Source organism: Trichechus manatus, unplaced genomic scaffold (genome assembly GCF_000243295.1).
Source record: "Trichechus manatus latirostris isolate Lorelei unplaced genomic scaffold, TriManLat1.0 scaffold00163, whole genome shotgun sequence".
In the NCBI taxonomy this organism is placed as follows: Eukaryota; Metazoa; Chordata; class Mammalia; order Sirenia; family Trichechidae; genus Trichechus; species Trichechus manatus.
The window spans coordinates 416,897-436,071 of NW_004444099.1; the positions used below are offsets into that span (position 1 = coordinate 416,897).

Here is a 19,175-nt window from a genome sequence, read left to right on the forward strand (position 1 = left end):
AATAAACTGATTGGATCCTTAAGTTACTCACATTACATTCTGAGTTACCAAGTAGGATAGCTTTGTGATTAAGGTCATGGGCTTTGTTGCTGGACAGACCTGAGCTTGAATCTCAGCCCATCTACTTACTAGCCTTGTAATCTTAGGTCAGTTATCAACCACTCTAAACCTAAATTCCCTCAGCTACAAAACAGACATTTTTCATGTAATGACATGTAGTAAGCATTCCAATTTTTTTTTATTGAAATTTTTCTTGAGATAATTGTAGATCCACATGCAGTTGTAATGAGTAATATGGACAGACTCCTTGTACACTTTGCCCGGTTTCCCACCAATGGTAACATTTTGTAAACTAGCATGTCACATCCAGGACATTAATACTGATACAGTCCACCAGTCTTCCACAGATATCCCCAGTGGTACATGTACTCCATTGTGCTGTACAAGCTCCTCTCTCTAGAAAGCTGTCATTCCACTGTTAAAGCAAGGAAATGCATTATACTCTCAAGGAGAAGTTCTAGGTATGTGGAAAGCTTCTTCATCCATGATGCTGGATAAAAGTTGTCTGTATGGTACAACCAAAAAGAATTCCTAACTCTTTGGACCACAGCCATTCAACACACAGTTCTTGAGATGTGGCTTTGTGCCAAGCACTGTTTCAGGTACTGGAGACACAGTGATGAGCAAGACAGACGAAGTCACTTTTAATAGTCCATTAGATTAGGTTACGCACAACCATTTCTAAAATCTCAGTGACTTAAAAAACCAAAAGTTGGCTTTTCACACCAGGCGTGCTCTGCCCCCGGGCAGCTGTCCTCCTCCATGTGATAGCTCAGCATCACACCTCCACGTTAACAGGGACCTTCTCCTGTTGATGGCTATGAGAGGAAGAAAGTGTTGGAGTCTTGCACTGGTAATTACGTGCTTCTGCCCAGAAGTGACACACATCACAGATGTTCAGATTTCATTGGCTAATGCAAGCCTCATGGCCACAGCTAACCTCAAGGAGGTGGGGTAGTGCCCAGAAGGAGGGGACACAGAAATATTGGTGAGCAGCACTACTGTCCACCACAGTCCTATTCTCGTGGAAGACAGAGCACTTTTCACCTGACGTGCTACATAATTATGATATTTGTCTGCCTCCCTTCACGAGCATGTAGCTTCCAAAAGAGCAGACTTTTTTTTTTTTCTTTTTTTATTGTACTTCAGGTGAAAGTTTACAGAACAAATATTTTCTCATTAAACAGTACACATTATTTTATGACATTGGTTAACAACCCCACGATATGTCAACATGCTCCCTTCTTGGCCTTGGAGGACCCCTTTATTTTTGGTGAAAATATACATAGCCAAAGATACACCATTTCAAAAATTTCTACATGTACAATTCAGTTACGTCAATTACGTTCTTCCAGTTGTGCTGCTATTCTCACTTTAGATGAAGGTTTACAGAACAAAATAGTTTCTCATTAAACAGTTAGTACACATATTGCCCTATGACAATGGTTAACAACCCCGCGACATGTCAGCACTGTCCTTACTCAACCTTGGGTTCCCTTTCACCAGCTTTCCTGTCCCCTTCTGCCTTCTAGTCCTTGTCCCTGGACTGCTGTGCCTCATTAGTCCTGTTTTGTTTTATGGGGCTGTCCAATCCCTGGCTGAACGGTGAACCTCAGGAGTGACTTCACCACTGAGCTAAAAGGGTGCCTGGGGGCCATACTCTCGGGGTTTCTCCAGTCTCTGTCAGGCCAGTAAGTCTGGTCTTTTTTTGTGTGAAAAGAGCGGAATTTTTTTGGCCTATTTTTCCTACTGACGTGTCTCAAATGCCTAGAAATTATTGTGGAACAAGATGAATGAATGATGTTGGGAAACCAGCTAGGCTATTGCAGTATTCCTGGTAGGAAATGAAGACTTGGGCCCAGGTGAGAGCTGGGGACATGGAGAGAGCAAAGTAGATCAACATATTCCTGAGGTAATGCCAACAGGTCTTGCTAATAGTTCGAAGGCAGGAGATGAGGAAAGGAAAGTACTGAAGAAGAGCTCCTAGACTTTTGGCTTGAACTGTGGAGTAGGTGATGTTCCATTTGTTGAGCAGGGAGATACTTTGAAAGGAGTGAGTTTGGAGGTGAAAGCAATAGTTCCTTTGAGAAGTGATGGATTTGAGGTGTCTGTTAGATACCCTACTGGCACATGTCAAGGAGGCGGTTGGATAATCAAGATTAGAATTCTTCATTCTTATTATAAGACAAAAACCAGTTGAAACCAGTTGCCATCGAGTCAATTTTGACTCACGGTGAACCCATGTGTCAGAGTAGAACTGTGCTCCATAGGGTTTTCAGTGGCTGATTTTTCAAAAGTAGACCACCAGGCCTTTCTTCTGAGGTGCCTCTGGGTAGACTCAAACTGCCAACTTTCCAGTTACCAGCCAAGCACATTTAACAGTTTGTACCACTGAGGGACTCACTTATGAAACAGCATAGCATTAAAGGAAAAAAAATTCAAACGTGCCCATGTTCCTACCAACAATAGATATACTTTAATTTCATATTTCTTTATTCGACAAATCTCAAATGACCAGCCAGTGTGTGTGTACCACTGGGTCCTACGCATGTAAGTAGACGCAGTAGATATGGCCTCAGCTTTTGTGGAGTTTAGTGTGTTTCCTCTTCATGTTTATGTGTGCTAGAGCTTTGATGTGATTGTGACATTGTACATACAGCCCAGCAGAGCCAGGAGGACCCAGAGGCCTATGGAGCATGACAAATTATGATGACAGGTCTGCAGTGCCAGCTGACCAAGCCCTCTGAGGCATTTAATTCCTCAAAGTACCAAGAAGCCTCCTAGACAGGAACTCAGCCTGAGGGAATCAAGTGGAACCAATAAGCACAAGGACGACGGGTTGCCAAGTTGGGGCAAAGATTTTGAGGACTGCATAGTTTGTCTCAGGATTGTCCCTTGCCCAGTCTCCATGGATTCTTATCCAAAGCCCAGGGAGATAAACCCATGAAAGTCTGAATAAAAAGTAAATAATGTACATTTCTGTGAGAAAGCAGGAGTAGCAGGCAGTCTGCTCTGTGGAAGGGTGTGTCTGTTGTATGTTCTGTTGGTTGAGGAGGGCCATGTGGTCAATGCCAGGAGCAGAAGGGGGCTCTAGCAACTTGCGTGCCACATCCCATTGCCTAGGTTAAATGCCAGGAACTGTCAGAATCTTTCCTGGAACCCAGACTGAGCAAGGAGAGGACATCAAGCTAGCTGGAAGGACTACCCCCAGGGACCTCCCAAACTGATGGAGAGGGACTAGAATTAGAAATTTTGCTTATTGGGGTTGAACCAGAGAAATGATGTTGAATTAATAGACTCCATTAGAATATGTCCTGGAAAAGTGTGGATTCCTTCTTTGTTCTGCTCTCATTTTTGTTCATTATCATTGCTGCATAACAAGCCACCCCAAACTGTCGCATAAAGCAATGACCATTTCTCTATGCCCATGGATTCCATGGGTTGTGTATTCAGGAATGGGATTGCTGGGATGGCTTATCTCTGCTCCACAATGATTGGGACCTCACCTGGGAAGACAGCATGGGACAGGGATTGTCTGAAGCTTGCTTACTCACATGACTCGTAGTTGACCATACCTGTTGGCAATGACCTCAGTTGTCGCCGTTGGCTGTAACACCTACATGTGGTCTTTCCATGTGGCTTCTTGAGTGTCCCCACAGTGTGGTGGCTGGGTTCCAAAAATTAGTGTCCCAAGTGAACCAGGCAGAAGCTGTATCGCCTCTTATGACCTAGTTTTAGAAGTCACAAAGCATCACTTCTGCCATAATTATAAGCCACCCCAAATTCAAAGGGAGAGAACATAGACCCCACTTCTTGATGGCAGCAGCGTCAAAGTCACATTGTAAGAAGAGGTTGTGGGATAGGAGGTATTATTATTGCAACTGTTCTTGGAAATACAGTATTACACACTTTTCAGCAACAGTTTCCCTTGGAATAAAGGAAACAACATTTAGTGAAAATGCCAGGTACTTAGACATGTTATCTCTTCAATACACAGATAAGTAATCTTATCTTTTTTAATGAGGGAAAAAAAGAGATTCAGAGAACCTGAATAATTTTTGCCCAAGATCACTCAGAAGGTGGTGGAGGCAGGACTTAAGCCCAGGTCATCTGACTTTGAGACCAGTGGTTCATCCACTGTTTTATGTTGTTTCTCAGTCTGCACAATCTTCATTAATCAGTATCAATGTTCCATGAAACGGATGTCTCATTATCTACTTAGATATTCCCCTTTACTTAAATTTGGTTGTTTCTAATGTTTTAGCTCTTCGGTATCTTTAGCGTAGTTTTTTTCTTTGAAATTGTTTTCTAAGGATACATTTCCAGGGGGTAGATTGCAGGGTCGTGGCTTTGTTCTCTTATACTGAGATTTCATTTACTGCAAAGGTTTGGCCAGGTTTCAGTGCAGCGAATGATTGTATCTTTTTTTCATGGTCTTGCAAGTCAGACTGAACGATATAACCCTGAGCAAGTTACTTACTCCATCTGAGCTTTAGTTTTCCTATCTGTAAAATGGTGATAATACCATCATCACACGGTTGGTGTGATAATCAAATAAGGGGATGTATATGAAGGGCCTAGCCCAGTGCCGGTGTCACAGTCGGTGCCCCAGGAGTGCTGGTTGTTGATAGTCATAATCTCAACAACACTGAGTGTAATAGTGCATTTTGCAGAAGGGAACCTGAAGCATCGGCCCAGTTGTGTAAAGAGTCCAAATGAGAACACAAACTGGAAATTCAAAAATCATTTTCATCATTACTGAACCCAGACCTGCAAGTGCTGTGGCTCTAGTAGCAATTATTTCCTGTCTGATAAGCATATTCGCTCTGCAAGGGCCTAAATGGTGTTTTTGCACATACCGTTCTTTACACGGAGAAAAAGAGGCACCTCCTGCTTTCTGGGAGTCTCCCTGCAGGAGGCGATTTGCTTTTACATTGACAGGAATGCTGTGCAAATTGCTTCCTGGTGGAAAAGTATTTATTTAAGAGTTAAACATTTGAATCAGTTGCCACAAGGTTCATTGCTGCCTCTGTTGGTCTTTGGGATCCTTTCTTCGGTTATTACAAAACCTTTAGAAGAATAGAAAATACTCACCAGGAATAAGATTAAGCAATGAAAAGCACAAGGTTATGTGGCAATCTGAATTATAAAAGGAGCAATTTTGGAAATACTATTAAAATGTTAAATTCGTACTTTACTCTTTGAGTCAGCAATTCTACTCCACAATTTCATTCCACAGAACAGTCGAGAAAGCGCACAGTATATGGCAGCCTTGTTTGTAAAAGCAAAACCTGGAAATATATCTAAACGTCCAACAGAAGAATGGTTAAATATATTACCCATCCCATGCAGCAGTTACAGAGGTCACTGCAGGGGCGAATTTGGAAAAGCTGTTCAAAATATATGAGTGAAAAGAGAAAGTTGAAGAACTTCAGAGCAGGGGCCATCAAACTATGGCCTGCATGCCTAATCCAGCCCACAGCCTGTTTCGTAAATACAATTTTATCGGAAATGAGCTACGCCCATTCATTTACAAGTGCCTGTGGCTGTCTTCTTACTACAACAGCAGAATTGAGTAGTTGGGACAGAGGCCATACAGCCCATAAAGCTGAAACTTGTACTATTTGACCATTTCCAGGAAAAGTTTGCCAACACCTGCTCTATCATATGATCCTATTTGTATGTTTTATAAAGGGAGTGTTGGGAAGAAAGAGATATAGGAATGGATATGCTTGTATGGGCATAGAAAGTTTCTGGAAAAAACACAATTTACCATGATTACCTCTGGGAAGCAGGAATTTGGAATTAAGCAAGGAAGAGATGGGGTCCAGGAAGTTCCCTTCCCACTTTTAAAGCTTCTGTACTCCCTGAATTGTTTTTCTCTAAAAGCATGTATAACTTATTTTAATTCTTTTTTTAAGAAAAGTAAATGAAGCAGGAGGGGAATACCAGCGGATAGTACTCACTCACCATATAAGCAGTGGAAGAAGGGCTTCTGGCCCAAGGCAGCCTCTTGCCAAGTGGTCCCTGGACCACCTACACTGAGTCACCTGAGACAGTTGTTAAAGGGAGTCCCTGGGTGGTGCAAATGGTTAATGTGCTAACTGAAAGGTTGGAGATTCGAGCCCATCCATAGGCACCTCGGAAGAAAGGCATGACAATCTACTTCTGAAAAATCAGCCATTGAAAATCCTATGGAGCACAGTTCTACTCTGCCATACACAGGGTCACCGTAAGTCGGGGTTGACTCGGTATCAACTGGTTTACTGGTATTTGTTTAAAAACAAAAAAGTTAGATCTACTGAATCAGTGCTGGGAGGGGTCAGGCCCTGGAATCTCATTTTTAATAGCTCCCCAGGTGATCCTAAAGCAACCCAATGTTTGAAAACTCTACTGTAGTCATAAGTTTCAGAGATTGGCAAATGATTTCTCAGTGGGTCTTTGTATAGTCAGTGTGAGATAATTCAGTCCAGCAAGCATCTAACCAAAGCCGCAACAGTACTAGCTCCCACTTACGAGCACTTCCTAAATGTCAGGCCCTGTGCTATGGGCTTTCTGTGCTTGAATTTGTTTCATTCACTTAGCAACACTGACCTAAGTGTTAATATGAGGAACGTGGGCCTAGGAAGGTTAAGGAACCTACCTGCGGTCTCTGAGCATGTACTTTGTGTCAGGCACTGTCCTAGGTGCTGGGAATGTGGATGGAAGACACTATCCCAGTCTCCCAGAACTCCCCATACTTATAAATTAATCTTCTCTTTTTCCCGTTGCTCACCTGGCAAGCCACTTGATGCTGGTTTAACTGTGTGAGGTGGTCTCAAGGAACCAAACAGCTGGATCACTGTTACGGACTGAATTGTGTCCCCCCAAAATATGTGATCCTGTTTAGAAATACGGTTTTCTTTTGTTATGTGAATGAGGCCATACTAGTATAGGGTGCATCCAACCTAATCACCTGACTAGAATAGACGCAAAGACACATGGGGGTAGGGGGAGAAGAAGCCATTGAGGATTGCCTACAAGCCAAGGAACCAAGGAATGTGCGGGGCTACTGAAAAGAAATCGACACAGCTGAGACCCTGATTTGGACTTTTAACATACAGAACTGTGAGAAAATAAATGTCTGTTCCTTAAAGCCACCCATGTGTGATATTTGTGTTACAGCAGCACTAGGTAACTAAGACACATTGAGCAAGCTAGATCTTCTTCTCTGGGCCACAATCTCCACACCTGCAAAACGAGGGGCTTGAGCTAGTTTTCTTCCAGCTTCAACATTCCAGCCTTATCTTGCTTAAAGCAGCCTTATCACACTTTGCATAGTATGGATGTTCCAATGTGAAAACACTGCTCCTTGCTGCTGCACGTGTGAACCCAAGGCCATCCTTATCTGGGCCTGTCCTCCTGTTCCCTGCTGTGGTGGCTGGAGTTGCTGCCCCGCATTTCTGCTTCAAGTCTATTTCTCTAGCATCGTTGTCTCTCCTCCCAGCTCATTGAAAGAGATCCGAGAGCACAGAACTTGTATCCCTAAGTGGTCTCACAGGCAGAGGTCATGTCACAGACATGATCATACTCCAGTCATCTCACACAGTACCGAGCCCAGAGTAGGAATTAAGGAAGTACATGCTGATCCATTCTCGAATGGCCTATCAAACAGGAACATAACTGCTTCATTGCACTCCTCAATTTGATAGAGCAAGCAGCCTGGTGATTGCCTGCTTCCACAAAAAAGAGGTTCTGAGTGGAAATCACGGTAGAAGGCTGTGTGGCTTTCCTCACTGGGGTTTCTCCACCCCATGGGTACACAGCCTGTGACAGTGGGCAGTAAAGCCACAGGGTAGACACCATGAATAATTAAGATTATTCATAGGTTAAAAGAAATAGGTATGTTAGGGTTTCGAATGCTAGTTTCCCTTGATTTTTGTAGAGAAAACATGCTATCAGGGCAATTAGCTATTTGTGGTACCTTCTCAGGGCTATGCCACCAGACCCCTGGAGTAAAAGATGGCTCTCTTCTGCTCTTAGGTTAAATTCAGAGGCAAAGTTTGCAGAGCATTGTGGGAAAGAGCTCTGTGCTGGAAGTCATGACGCCTGAGTTCTGGTCTGGCTTTGTGTGACATGGGGCAGGTCTTTTCATCTCTCTGAGCCTCAGTTTCCTCATTTTGTAAAACAAGGTAGAGGGGTTCAACATTTTAACATGGAAGATGTGCTTCTATGATTCTGATATAGCCCAGTGGAGCAGGGATGAGGTGTGGGAGAAAACTCTCTGTGACTCAAGGGGATAAGATGGGTGATTGGGAGGTGATATTAAGGTCAATCCACATTTATATGACTCTGAAATTGCAGAGGAGGAAGAAGGATATAAAACAAGGGACATGACCTTTGCTGTGTCAGGATATGTTCATAGCTTCTCTCAGAGCATGTGGCTTGACAAGTTGGAACCTGAGGTGTGAACTCATTGAGATGATGTGGTCTGCTTTGGCCTTTCCTTCCCACTTCCTGCCATGGGGATAGTTTGCTTCTTTCCCCATATGACTCCGAGTGACAGAAAGGTACAGGTTGTGTGGGAAGTCACAGGAAGTAGAACACGCTCCCAGGTTGAAAAGGGCACTGTGAGGGCCCCATCTAGTGCTTGGGCTTTCCCCTCTGTCGCAAGGTGTGTGTGTAGTCCATTCAAGTAGGAAGCCACAAGGAATCTACCAGAAGGATTTGAGCGTAGAAGAGTAACCAGGAATATAGATCTCCCTTCTTTTTGAACAAATTCTCTTTCCCAAGGAGAAGCAGAGGGAAGCTGAAGGCCAAAAGTTTACCCAAAGAGAGAGGGATCTGTTTCTTTTTGACTTTGAAGGCTTGACTGGAATGCTATGTACCAGGAACTGTTAGAACTCCTTAGGATTCAGCCAGGAAGAAGACAGTGAACTTTTTTTTTTTTTTTTTTTGTATGCAAGAAAGAGAAATACAGCCGTACTATAGATTTCAAAGAATAATAGATAAGTTTTTTCCTCCCTGTGTGGGGGGCAATGCAGTAGTTAAGATGCCATGTATTCACCATTGTTTTATTTATTTACTTTTTTTAATTGTGGTAAATGTATAGGTAACAAAATATTTGCCATTTCAACCATCTTCACATGTACATTTCAGTGATATTAAACATGTTCACCATGTTATTCAACCATCACCATTATGCCTTATTTATTTTTAAATTACACAAATTCTAATGTTAAAATTTCAAAAAATACTGATAAAGTTCACGTTGCCTGCTGTCATTCTCTCTCTCCTCCCACTCCTTTCTTAGAGATTAATTGCTGTTATCAGTTTAGCATGAATCTTTCTAGATTTTTCTCTATGCCTCTCTCTATATGTATTTCGATATATGTAAATATACAATTTAGTTTTTTTTATATGCATGGGATTATACTGTATATATGTTTTGGAGATCCTCTCATGTTATTATTTATAACTGTTGCCGTCGAGTCGATTTCGACTCATAGCGACCCTATAGGACAGAGTAGAACCGTCTCATAGGGTTTCCAAGGAGCAGCTGGTGGATTCGAACTGCCGACCTGTTGGTTAGCAGCCGAGCTCTTACCACTGTGCCACCAGGTGTACCTAATTCTTTTAAACTGGGGTAAAGTCCCTGGGTGGTGCAAATGGTTAACACACTCAGCTGCTAACCAAAAAGTTGGAGGTCTGAGTCCAACCAGTGGCACCTTGGAAGAAAATCTTGGTGATCTACCTCCAAAATATCTGCCATTCAAAACCCCATGGAGCACAGTTCTACTGACACATGCATTGGAGTGGACTCAGTGGCAACTTGAAAAAAAAAGAGAGAGAGATAATACAGATATATTATCGGGCACATTCTTAACCCACTCCATGTGACATGTCGTCTAGGTTAGCTGGGACACTGGGGGCAAGTTGGAGAATAAAAGGAGGGGAGGCATGAATTAATTAATCCAAAAATGCAAGCTCTTTTGTTGTTTCCTAGGGGCAAAGAGTTATACCAAAATATCACCATAACTTAGTATTCACAAACTAAAATGTGTTCACTGCCGAAGTTTGTTGAGAACTCTAGTTCAGGATTCCACTAAGTCTGGCCAGCCAGCACATGGTATTTGGCAATTTTCCAAAGCTTCCACTATTCAGGCTCCCCCTCCCCCCTTTTCCTTTTTTTGCATACATGGAGATAACTGGAATTTCTGCAATTTGAGAAAAGCTGAATTAATTACTGTTGCATCCTCGATGTTTCTTGAGTTGGCTAGGGGTCTCAGCTGATGCTTTTTTTTTTTTTAATATTGTACTTTAGATGAAGGTTTACAGAACAAATAGTTTTTAATTAAACAGTCAGTACACATACTGTTTTATGACATTGGTTAACAACCCTACGACATGTTAATTCTCTCCCTTCTCAACCTCGGAGGACCTTTTTTTTTGGTGAAAATATACATAGCCAAAGTTACACCATTTCAAAAGTTTCTACATGTACAATACAGTGACATCGATTACATTCTTCCAGTTGTGCTACTATTCTCACTATCCTTTTCCAAATTATTCCATCACCATTCTCTTCAACTCACTGCCCTCAGGCTTCCCATCAAAGCTTTCGAGTTGCTGTTGTCAATCTGAGGTCACATAGATAATTCTTTTCTTTTTTTTTTTTGTACCTTAGATGAAGGTTTGCAGAATAGTTTCTCATTAAACAATTAGTACACATATTGCCCTATGACAATGGTTGACAACCTCATGACATGTCAAAACTGTCCCTTCTAAACCTTGGGTTCTCTATCACCAGCTTTCCTGTCCCTTCCTGCCTTCTAATCCTTGTCCCTGGACTGCTGTGCCTCATTAGTCCCATTTTGTTTTATGAGGCTGTACAACCCCCAAATGAACGGTGAACTTTGGGAGTGACTTTACCATTGAGCTAAAAGTGTGTCCAGGGGCCATACTCTTGGGGTTTCTCTAGTCTGTCAGGCCAGTAAATCCGGTCTTTTTTTTGTGAGTTAGAATTTTGTTCTACATCCTTTTCCAGCTTGGTCCAGGACCCTCTATTGTGATCCCGGTCAGAGCAGTCAGTGGTGGTAGCCGGGCACCATCTAGCTGTACTGGACTCAGTCTGGTGGAGGCCTTGGTAGCTGTGGTCCATTAGTCCTTTGGACTAATCTTTTCCTTGTATCCTGTTCTCTTCATTCTCCCTTGCTCCCGAAGGGAGTATCTTAGATGGCTGCTCACAGGCTTTTAAGACCCCAGACACTACTCACCAAGGTAGAATGTAGAACACTGTCTTGATAAACTGTGTTATGCCACTTGAGCTAGATGTTCCCCGAGACCATGATCCCCACAGCCCTCCGCCCAGCAATTCAGTCCCTCAGGGAGTTTGGATGTGTCTATGGATCAGCTGATGCTTTTTAATTAGGAATTCTTATTAACTTAATCTCGTTATTACCAGTGTAACATGTTGTGGGCATTGGGTTAACCCTATAATGTGAACAGATGCATCTTTGCATCAGCTGTCCTTTGGGCCTATAATATTTCCAATGACTAGACTTTAAAGACATGCAGGCATTGTGTTGCAAATATGAATCCTCCATAACCCTAGCCCAAGGGCATTTTGTTACTATTGCCAAATTCTTTTCCCGTAGACAGTGGGAAGAGGTAGGGTAGATTAGCCTCATTGACTTTTACACTGCTTAAGAAGACCAGTTTGAGTCACCACTGTGCTAGGCAGGAGGAAGATTTCTGTAGTCCACTTTACCCAGGAGTAGGATTGAGGTGGTTCCCAGGATGTGGAACTTTCAGCTATAAAACCGTATAGTCCTGGGCAAATCGGAACGAGTTGGTTACCCTATCTAGAATCCCAGAGGCCAGCTTGGCCTTCACCTATTAAAGAAGGGATGTTTTTCTGGAAAAACTTCTCTGTAGACCAAATCCCAATTGCTCCTGTGTCTGTGAGGGAAGAAGACTTTGGGCTGTATAAGAAGGAAGAACCTCCCAATACAAAGGGAAGGGAGGAATGTTGGGTTCCTACTGTGTGCCAGGCACTGTATTTGGTGCTTCACGAACATTGTCCTAGGTAATACTCAAAGTTGGTGAGGTGGTGCTATGATTATACCCAAGGGTAATCCAAGGAGATCCAACCAAGGAGCTTCTCCCCTGCTGCCTGCTCGGTGTGAGAGGTAAGAGGACTTTCCAGAGGAGGTGGAAGTAGGTCAGACAGAGGTAGAGTAAGAGAACAGGAAAGGCCACCTGGGCAGAACAGTGGCTTAGGCTTTGGGTGAAATGATCGGGACTGGAGTCCTGGCTCTATCATGTCCCATCGTGTGTCCTTGGGCCAGCTCCTCCACACCCCTCCATCCCCTAGCAGCTGCTGACTGTCAATGAGAACTTTGGCCTGAACGATCTTAAGGTTCCTTTCCGATGCCCTGTCACCAGGTCCCAGGGGAGGTGGATGGGAAATTGTAGAAAGAAGCCATGTGGCTGGAGAGCCTCTCTGCTGGTAGCTGGGCCTGATTTGGAAGCATGTGAAGACAGTCACGGAGCACAAGAAGAGGGCTGGCACCCTCGATTTTCTCAGGCTGGGTCTTTCCCAGGTCAGAGAGGGATAGGATACTTCCATTTCTTGAGACGCCAGATACTTGTTGAATTGAAGACATGCCAAAGCAGGGTCACAAAAATCATGGAATATTTTAAATGTTTACATTTACCAAATTAATGCATTTAACAAACACATTAAAAAACATTAGAGCCATGTAATTGTGCTAGTCAAAACATAATTACTGGATTTAAAACACATTAACCAGGTAGGACAGACAATGTGGTCTGGGGTTGGGAGACAGGTTTAAAGTTGGACAATGAACAGCTTCCTCTTTTAATCCTGTTAGTCCCTCTAAGATTAGCAAGCATGGTTGTGATGCTTAATTTTATGCATCAGTTTGGCTAAGCTGATTCCCAGTGGTTTGACCAAATACTAAACTAGTTGCTGTTCCATAATGTGATGTGATGTGATGTGATGCAATATAATGTAATGACGTTCCATGATGTGATCTAATGTAAGCAATCAATCAGTTGAGAGGGGAGTTTCCTTAGGGTGTGGTCTGCCTTCAGACTATCAGTAGATAATTTGGTAGAACTTGTTCTGTCTCTCAGCTCTGCAATCTTCCTGTCACCTGACCTACGAATCTTGGGATAGAAGCCTGCAGAAGTGTCCAGCCTATCACCTGACCTACAGATTCTGGATTTATCAGGCCCCCACAATCCCATGAGCCAACAGCAGTCTCCAGCATATCACTTGACCTACAGATTTTATAAGCCCCCACAGTCTCAAGAGTCAATCCCTTGAAGTAAATTTCTCTTTATAAATATATATATATATATATATATATATATAGGGATATATAGATCATGTCTTGCTGGCTCTGTTTCTCTAGAGAACCCTAAGACAGTGGTGTATCTATCTTGATCCATTTCTCCGTCAGCTCACTCCCTTCTCCAAAATAGCTCTCTCCACTCTCCACACAGCTCTACAGCCCTCTCTCTCAGTGGATGACTCACCTCCAAAACAGAAATATCTATAAGCCCAGTTCTCCTGGTTTAGCCAAGGCCGGTGAGAAGTCTCAGATAGGGCCTGACCCCTTTGTCTGTGCAGGAATCAAACTAAACTCCAAAGACCCACAGGATGAAGGTGGGAGGTAGGGGGTGGTTGGGGGGCAGGGCGAGTGGTGTGAGCTCAACCATCCAGCCCCCTTTGATTATTGCTGGAGTTGCCAGGTGCCACTTTTATCTTATATTAAATTTCTGCATGTACTTGGATGTATTTCTGGACTTTGTCCTGTTCCATTGGGTTGTCCGGCTTTTCTTGCACCAGTACCAAACTGTTTTAATTGCTGAGGCTCTATAATATATTTTAAGGAGCCCTGGTGGCACAGTGGTTAAGTGCTTGGCTACTAACTAGAAGGTTGACGGTTCAAACCCACCAGCTGCATAGCTGGAGAAAGATGTGACAGTCTGCTTCCAAAAACATTTACAGCCTTGGAAACCCTATGGGGCAACTCTACCCTGTCCTTATAGGGTCACTATGAGTATGAACTGAGTCAACAGGAACAGGTTTGCTTTTGGTTTGGGTTTGATGTTTTAATATCTGATAGTGCTAGCTCCCTCCTCCTTACTCTTCTTTTTCAGAACTTATTCCCTGATATTCTTGTTTATATTTTCATATGAATTTTAGGACAAATAGGGTAGTTTCAAAAGCACACACGACTTATTAATCCTATTAGTACTTTTGTTGGGATTTATTATGTGAAATTTACAATTTTACTTAGGGAGAATTGAGATCTTTATGATAGAGTTTTTCTATCTAAAAACGTCATTCATCTTTCCATTCTTATCTGTAAAACGGGAGTAATAATACCAATCTCATAGAGCTATCCTCAGGGTTAACTAAGAAAACGCACGTAAAGTACAGCATAGTGGGGCCATCATTTTGCTTTGCCACTTCCTAGCTCTATAACCTGGGTCTTGGTTATTACACTGTTCTGAACTTCAGCTATCTCATGTGTAAAATAGGAATAATAATAGTACCTGCTTCCTAGGATGTAAACCAAAATAAATAAATAAATAAAGCGCTTGCCGTGGAGTCAATACCGACTCCTAGTGACCCTACAGGACAGAGTAGAACTGCCCCACAGGGTTTCCAATGCTGCAGATTCGAGCTGCTGACCTTTTGGTTAACAGCCATAGCTCTCAACCACTGCGCCACCAGGGCTCCTCATAACAACAGTCTAGTAGACATCGTTGAGTGGGTTCTGACTCAGCCATCTCATGTACAACAGAATGAAACAGTGGCCTGTACTAAGCCATCCTCACAATTGTTATGTTTGAGCCCATTGTTGCAGTCAGTGTGTCAATCCATCATGTTGAGGGTCTTCCTCTTCTTCGCTGACCCTCTACTTCTCCAGGGACTGGTCCTTCCAGGGACTGTAATGAGGGTTAAATGGATGAGGCATATATTCAGCGCACTGCCTGGGGCATAAACATCGTTGTTATTCAGAAAAACAGGCTATCACAGGGACAATGTGACAAAGCAAAAGGTTGGTGGGATGCACCTTAGGTCGAGGACTCCAAGGTCATCACTTTTGGTTTTCCCCGTGCGTCTCGGAATGCAGCTGGATTTGAACTCGTGACCCTCGAGCACCTAAGGCATCGAAGCATTCCACGATCCCGCCCCTACCTCCTGGGCCCCGGCATTGCCACGTCTCTTGCGTGATATATAAGGAGGCGGGGTCAACTCAAGGCTCGCCCCTGCGCGCGTACCGTCACGCCTTAGACCCGCCTCTTCGCGGCTCGAGTCTGTGGTAGGGCGGCGCCGAGGCTGCCGAGCGCCCTGACGCTTGCGAAGGGGCGGGAGTAAGCACGCACCCGGAAATCTCGAGGGAGGGGACATTACGTACATCCGGCAAGTTGCTGGCGGTCTTGGATGTTGCTGGTTTGTGTGCGCTGAGGCAGGGTCGAAGCAGCCGGTCGCCGCCAGAGCAGCCCTTCGGGCCGTGAGTCACGAGGCCGCGGCGGGGGTGGGAGCCGGGGCCGGAGGGGCTGGGGCAGACGGCGGTGAGGGTCCGGGTGGAGGCCGGCCCAGGCAGGGTTGTGGGGGGGAAGTGACACGCAGGCGGTTCTCTGGGGCCGCGGGGCTGGTTCTGGGCGGGGACGGGCCGACTTGGCCCTGTCGGCTTCGTTCCCTGCCCGCCCTAAGGGGTATCGGGCTACCGGTATTCCGCTCGGGGCCTTGGGACTGCCGGGCCAGGGGAAGAGGATGGTCCCTTTCGGATAATAGTTCTCTTGACTGTACTGTGCGCTCGGTTTACGAAACGGCTTCGGTCCCGTCTTAGATGAGCCGTCACGGCCCTCGGTGAGGCGAGGTGGGAGTCCTTGATTATTCTTGTTTTACAGACTCGAGGACTGAGGCTGGCCGAGGCAGAGTGAATTGGCTAAGTAAGGCCCGGCAGCTAGCAAGTGTGAGCGATCGAACCAGCTCTCCTGGCTCCTAGTTCACGGCTCTCCCGACTTCAGCTCTGTTATCCTCTGGTGCTCTGGGTCGAACCCCAGATTTTGTCCTTTTACTCCTCTCCTCTTGCTCCTTTCCTTCGTGCATGGAAAAATTTTCTCATCAGCGTTTGGTATAGGCTAGTGTTTTCTTCCCGACTGTTGCCGGGTCGGGGCCAACTTGTGAGGGGTGACGCTAAATTCTCTGTTAACATTTTCCCTTGCTCTTGTCTTTTCTCTTTTACCTTGAGTCCATCTGCTTAGATTGTGGCATTTGCAGTGGGGCTGGCCTTTGACATTTACCCCAGCTAGACAGTTTTTTTTTTTTTTTTTAGCTAAAAGGCAGCTGCATGCTATCCCAAATCTGCTCTGGAATGGTGTCCCAAAGTGGTTCTGAGTATAATAATAATGCATAAATAGAAGGGCAGCCTTTCCTGAGGTTCTTTATTGGCTAATGGTTAGCCTGATGCTCCTCTTTTCTATTTGTTTGAATCAATTAGTCCTGAACTTGGCAAGTTTTAATTTGGCTTACGTGAGCAGTGTTTTTGTTGGTAGTTTTTCAAGCCCTTCTGTTACAGAGTACTCTACTGTAAGGTGGTGGAGTGCATCGAGAATAGGAAGTATGTAGAATGCTAGTTATTAAATATTAAAATACCATCCAAAAGGTGTGATGAGTTATAAGGAAGATTGGGTCACCTTGAGTTGGAATCGACTCGATGGTAACTGGTTTGGGTTTTTTTTTTTTGGTTTCAAAGACTTGTAATCTGTGTAGTTGGTGGCTTAAGAAATTTTTAGTTCTTTCTTTCAGCAATTTTGTGTTTTGGATTGGAATTTTCTGTGATATTAATAGGAAAAACTTTGGCTTTGGTATTTAAAAGATGAAGGTTTAAATCTTGACACTGTTGCTTTTTTAGCTGAGCAGTCTCAGACAAGTCAGCTCACCTAGGAGTGTCACCATCCTCTTCTAAGTGAGGTCAGGGCTCCCTGCCTGGTGTGGTTGGTGTGAGGATGAAATGAGACGAATGTGCAGCCGCTGTATAAACTGTAAAACACTACTGATGAGGTGTGCAAATCCTAAGATCTCAAGGATGGAGGAACCATCAAGGCCATTTCCTTAACTTTGGGTGGCAGTACAACCCAGCCCTTTGGGTGCTTTAAAGGTTTTTATTATTTTTAGCGTCACCCAAAAGAGTTTCTTCAGGCACTCTCCATAGATTGTTTTGGAGGGAAGAATGGGTTTTTAAAGTAGGAATGTCAAAGGAAAATAAATTGGAACATCAGGGTAGTTCAGTTAACATTGAAAATCCTTTAACATTGTGAGTTTTTCCTCTTGTCACCTGTGCAGGGTTCAGCTAGTTGGGAAGATACAAAACATATGTCTAAAATGATGTAGTAAAACTTTTTTTAAAGTCTCTAAAGCATTGACTACAAAACCATGTAGTACAAATGACAATGTAAAGGAGTTGTAAGGGAGTGATCAGAATGGGAGTGACTTTAATGAGAGGTGCTTTGTAAAGGTGAGCGTGCTTCTACAAGCGACAGACTGAGAAAAGTGTGGAAGGACGGCTGCTTTGAGGGTACTGTAGAGGGAAGGCACATTGTTTTGTTTTGTTTTTTGTTTTTTTTTGGCACATTGTTTTGTTTTGTTTTTTGTTTTTTTTTGCTTGCCAATAGTAAATGGGAACGTAAGCACAGGAACATTTTTAAGTGTATTTAAGTTATTAAACTTCTTGAAGAGTAGACTAAGTTTCCATACAGCAGTATTATTTAACATGCTTTAGCATTTCAATTTAAATTTGCACCCCCCCCACCGCGCACTTTTCTCCTGCCCAGTATAGTTTGATGTTACTGAAAAGAGAAAAAAAAAAAAAATCATTTAATGTCTTTTCATTTTCACTTTTGCCTTCAGTTTCCACCTCCACTTAAAGCTCCCTAGCGTCATTTGGCTCTCCATGGTAAGAGCCATAGAAAGTAAACATTAAACAGGTCCTAAAGTTTATAGATCAGACTGCAGGCCTAATGAAATCTTGATAATAAGATTAAAAAGAAAATTAACTTACTGCCTCCATTTTTCAATTTCTATTGATTTAGTATTTCAACGATCACCTTTTTTATGGGTCACTGTCTATGAAAGTTTTGTTTGATGACAGCTGGTATAAAACTTTGGGTTCAGACGTTCTGCTGATGGAGAGGAGTGAAGGGTTGAATCTTTTTTTTTGTACCTGTACCTGAGACATTGAGGGAGAAGATCAGAGTGACAAGGAGATGCTGACTCTGAGAAACCCAAAAAAAGACTCACCAGTGTCTCTAGTCCCTCCCCTCTTCGCTCAGAGGTCTTGTTTATTACCAATGTATATAGACCCTTTAGTAGCCTTGGGTCTTTTGTTTAGGCCTATAGGAAACATTAAGAAAAGTGGTAATATCAGTTCTGATTAAGTTTATGTATTTAATTACTAGCTAGGAACGTACTACTATGTCCTGAACAAGAATTCTTATTTCAAGAAAATCCGTGTTTGTAAAATGTGTTAGTGCTTGAATACTCACATTATGAAAAGATTCTCTTATCTCTTTATAGTTCTCTAAAATAGTGATTGTTATTTCTTTTTATAAATGGAGATACATATCTGCATAAAAAACAAAACCAAAACCAAACTCATTGAGTTGATTCTGAGTCACAGCAACCCTATAAGACAGACTAGAACTGCCCCACAGGGTTTCCAAGGAGTGGCCGGTGGATTCCAACTACCGACCTATATTGGTTAGCAGCCAAGCTCTTAACCACTGTGCCACCAGGGCTCCTATCTGCAAAAAGGGTTAAACAAATATTATTTAAGAAAAGATAGCATTGGTAAATAGAGCAGGGCAAATTGTGCCTGCCAGTAGAATTTTGGTGACTGTTTTAGAACTGTTTACAAGGGTGGGTTAATATGATTTTAATTCTTATTTTCTATTTAGTGCATCTGTCTTAGTCATCTAGTGCTGCTATAACAAAAACACCACAAGTGGATGGTTTTAACAAAGAGAAGTTTATTTCCTCACAGTTAAAGTAGGCTAAAAGTCCAAATTGAGGGTGTCAGCTCCAGGGG

General features: G+C 43.2%; 1 protein-coding gene across 2 annotated transcripts in view; it reads left to right on the top strand.

The window, feature by feature from the left end:
* Positions 1-15,478: 15,478 nt before the first annotated feature.
* SAR1A (secretion associated Ras related GTPase 1A) overlaps positions 15,479-19,175 on the top strand; it is a 14,875-nt gene continuing 11,178 nt past the window's right edge. Inside the window, exons 1-2 of one of the 2 annotated variants that reach the window (XM_023740723.1) lie at positions 15,501-15,596; positions 15,997-16,038. The gene's annotated coding sequence lies outside the window, so the exon portion shown is untranslated. Of the gene's footprint in view, positions 15,597-15,996; positions 16,039-19,175 lie in introns of both variants that reach the window. The other variant, XM_004386373.3, reaches the window with a different exon arrangement.